Source organism: Empidonax traillii, unplaced genomic scaffold (genome assembly GCF_003031625.1).
Source record: "Empidonax traillii isolate 1590-97213 ecotype Southwest subspecies unplaced genomic scaffold, ASM303162v1 scaffold1267:size142893, whole genome shotgun sequence".
NCBI classification, from domain to species: Eukaryota; Metazoa; Chordata; class Aves; order Passeriformes; family Tyrannidae; genus Empidonax; species Empidonax traillii.
Window position 1 is genome coordinate 19,378 of NW_020956460.1, and position 4,015 is coordinate 23,392.

General features: G+C 36.2%; 1 long non-coding RNA gene across 1 annotated transcript in view; it reads right to left on the minus strand.

Moving 5' to 3' along the window:
* Positions 1–211: 211 nt before the first annotated feature.
* The window catches only part of LOC114069464, a 16,537-nt gene continuing 12,733 nt past the window's right edge, over positions 212–4,015 (minus strand). Inside the window, exon 2 of the long non-coding RNA XR_003573781.1 lies at positions 212–650. This is a non-coding gene — a long non-coding RNA (uncharacterized LOC114069464). The remainder of the gene's footprint in view (positions 651–4,015) is intronic.

The following is a 4,015-nucleotide window of genomic DNA, read 5'->3' on the forward strand; positions in this document are numbered from 1 at the left end:
CAACTGAAAACTCCATGTGGAATTTCCTATACGTGTTGTGTATGCAGAAGCCCTTGGGTATTTTACACAGAAATGTTGATTATAATTATAGTACTAGAACATCTCTACTGTCAAAGCGTCTGCCTTGCACCTGCTCTCCTACCATGGAAAGTGAGCAATAAAAGAGAACAGAAGCTGCAGCAGGAATGAGAAGAAAAACAGTAACCTCTTCAGAAAAATACCATCAGTTTTTCTTCAATCAGTTTGTTTTTTTCTTGGCTTCAATGTGAGAAAAAACAAGCATGGCTCTTCTCCTGTTTCTTTGCTCATGATATAAGCAAATTCATGAAGGGCATCTCAGATCCACAGTTCTTTGAAGAACTGCAATGAAAGGATGGATCCTCAGAAGCTAATATTTTCTCTTTGTCTGGTTGAGCACACACAGGTCTTGCAGTGTCAAGACAGGCTTTCTTTCCCTTCCTCTGAATGGACCGTGTTTATTGGCACTGTGACATCAGCTGAGAATCGATATCACTCCCTTGCAGTTCAAAGTAAAGTCACTGCAGGTTTCAGAGGGAGGCAGGGCAGGATTTAAAACTATATTTCCTTTAGAGGCCACTGAGTCCCTTCTAGATTTCCAGTGTGCTGCCAGTCAACATGAGGGTTTTGTTCTGATAAAAGCAAAAAATGTATCAGTAAATGAAGCCCTCAGCTATTAGACCTCAGCCCTCAGTTAGTACATAGCCCTGGTTTTCATATATAATGAAAATTATATATGAATACATATATTAATTTATATACTAATATATGTACAAATTCAAAGAAAAATACTTTATCTGAACAAGGTGCTCAACAATGTATATATATAAAAGTTGCTTTAACAGAACATTCACTTAATATTCGTGAAAATGATGCCTAGCACTCCATATTCATGTCATCTGAATCCTTTCTATGTAAGTCAGTAAATAAATACTCAAACCCACCATTAAATATACATGCTTCAATGCATTTAAAATATTCATTTTAGACTGAAAGGCACTTGGTGCATGTGTCAAACAATTTTTTATTTTGGAGTATTTTCCAAATGTTAATGTCATAAACAATATGAAAAATCTCTTGCAGTGCTGAGATAATGAATACCCAAGGTAATAATTTCCATTATTAGCTTTGCATTTCAGCTGGAAAACACTCTTAAAATTCTTTATGTTTTACATTTCTTCTTATAGCAGTATCATTTACAAAAAATACATATTTTTCAAAATTTGTACTTAGGAAGATACATCTGACAAGATTTAGATTTGCTATTTGTCACTTTGCAACTAGGTCATATATATTCAGGTAAAAATTATTTTAATATTTATTTCATATATATATATATATATATATATATTTCCATATATATATATTTCCATATATATATCATGGTATATAGATATAAGTATATATATTCTGGTATGGTAGTGATATCTACATTCTTCCATATAATACATGTTTTATATAAAATATATTTTCTCAGTATGAATATAAATATAGCTAGAGGTAGAGATAAATATAAATTCTGTGAAGGTAAGAAAATACAAACAGCAAGAATTTACAATGCCTATTATAGCCACAAAGTATTTCAGTAACAACAATAAAAATTGTATGATATGGACAGTTATTTTGGAGAAAGAACCAGCTGAAGAATATGGGAGGTAAATGTAATGGAAAAATTTCAGACTTTTTTTTTTTTACTCATGCTGCAGTAATGCCTGGAGGCAAGAGAGATACTTGGCTGACGAACAAAATGCTAATTATTCAGAGTCTTCTGTTTTACAGAGTAAAGCCACATCAGTAACTCGGAAAGTGGGATCTGTGGAATTCTTAAAGTGTACTAATAAAAAAAAATCTGTCAGGAGAAAGATAAGACAGGAAAAATTTTTAATAATATGATATCACACTTATTTGCCATCCTGTCTTTCATATTGTGAATTTCATATTGTCAGTGCAGGAATGCAATGTGTGATAATGAGACTGTGGCTGTAGGTTAAAGAGGAAAGAAATCAATAAAATGTTAAGCAGAGGAAGGTGATTCCAATATTGAGGATGCAGCTTTAAAAACGTGATAGTGTTCAAGTTCTTTAAAAATGACAAATTCATTCCTATCAGATGAAATTTGCTATCATCTACTTTGAAATTTTTACCTGTGTACCATACCTGTATCTGAGCATCCATATCAAACCCAAACATTGTACCTCACAGTTTCCCCCTCAATATAAAATATATTGAATATTTTGATATATTTTGATAGTGCATCATATCTTGAATATTAAGTTTGGGTATGTAAAGACATGCACAAAAGATTTTGAGGGAAGTTAAAAAAGGGAGGATCTTAGGCAGAATCTCCAGATGGAATATACCAGAGGTGTATCTGTCTCACACTCCCGGACAACCATGTGTCAAAACAACATTTTTAGGACCAAGAGAGCACCAAGAGAAAGTTAGAAAAGTGCCAGAATTTTGGTTGTCTATGCAACTTAAATTCAGTTTGCACCTGTATAGCATTATGACAGTCAATGGCACCACCACCTTCTGTTTTTCCCAAGTCCCTTCCCTCTTCTGGTGCCCAGCACAGCTGATGAGAATGTACTGAATGGCTTTTCAAGATACCATGTATTCTCTTCACCCTCTGATGGTTTCTTGATAGCAAAAACTTGCAGACAGTATTTCAAAATGCTGCTCTGATGGCAGGGGGTTTGGACCTAGATATCTTTAAGGTCCCTTCTATCTAAAACCACTCTATGATTCTAGGATTCTGCAGTGCCAGTAACCATGGTGGCTGCAGGAACTAACTAACAGATTTCACAGAGCCTCTAGGGACTACTGCTACCATTTTATACCCAGGTAAACTGATATCAAAAAGGCTCTTTAAACCCAGCTGGCCAGTTTGAGATAATGAGGATCTCATTTTTCCATAGTCTTGAAGTATATAGTACTGCATTTAAAGCATTGATCCTCATTAATTTCAAGTGTAGTCAAGAGCCTCATATCACTGCTCAGGACACAAAAATGCAAGAGGGAATTTGCACTTGCAAACCATGAAAGGCCTGGACTTCAACACTTCCACAAATCATACAACGGACTCTCGTATCAGACACAAATATAGGAACATGTAATTTGGATTCACATCACCTGGGACATCTAAAAGCTATTTTCAAGCTAAACTAGACATTTCTAAGTTGGACTGGTTGTCTTTCAGAGACCGTAGAGACACAGACTGTGGTAGGCAGCTTGTCATCTTGCCTGCCCTGTGCATTTTAGACATTTTAGATCTCTTCTTCTAGAATGCAATCAGTTTTCTCTGAAGGTTTCTATCTAAGAGCAGTCTGAATTCACCATCTTAGTCTTAGATGAGTAACCATTAAACACTTAAATTGGATGAGATACAACTCACATGTGAACCTCACAGAGTTTTTTTTTAGTTTCTGATTTTTGGGTGACAGACTGCAGTGTTAAAAGTGTTCCCCATCACAGTCTAGAGGTGAATTTCTATGTTGCATAATTGCAATGGAACAAGTAGGGGGAAAAAATAATCATGCCATGCAACGGTAACAGCTGGACAGGAAAACTTCAGGTCTATGATGCAGGATTTTGTTCCTTGAGCTATAAGAGTAACTCTTAGAGGCACTGACTTGGAGCCCCTCTAGAAGGTGATGGGATTTTGCCAGCAGGTTTCTCAGGTTTTCCAGGAGTAGGGTCTCCAGAGGTCCATGTAGGCTTTGGAAAAATATACACTGGGGCTACAACTCCTACACCTATTTTTTCCCAACTCCATTCCTCTCTCCCTTTCCCTCAAATGTACTAATACTTTAGTCATGTATCTTCCCAGTTTTGGCTTTTCTTCTCACTTCTTGTTAACCAGTCCCAGATTTTAAAATCCTCTCTTCAGACTGCCTCTGGGACCAAGATATCCAGGCCCAATGTCCTTCACTAGGAAGAACCTGTCTCAAGCCTTTTGACTGTTTTCCCAGTCTTTCCTCCATTTGTAGGCACTTGG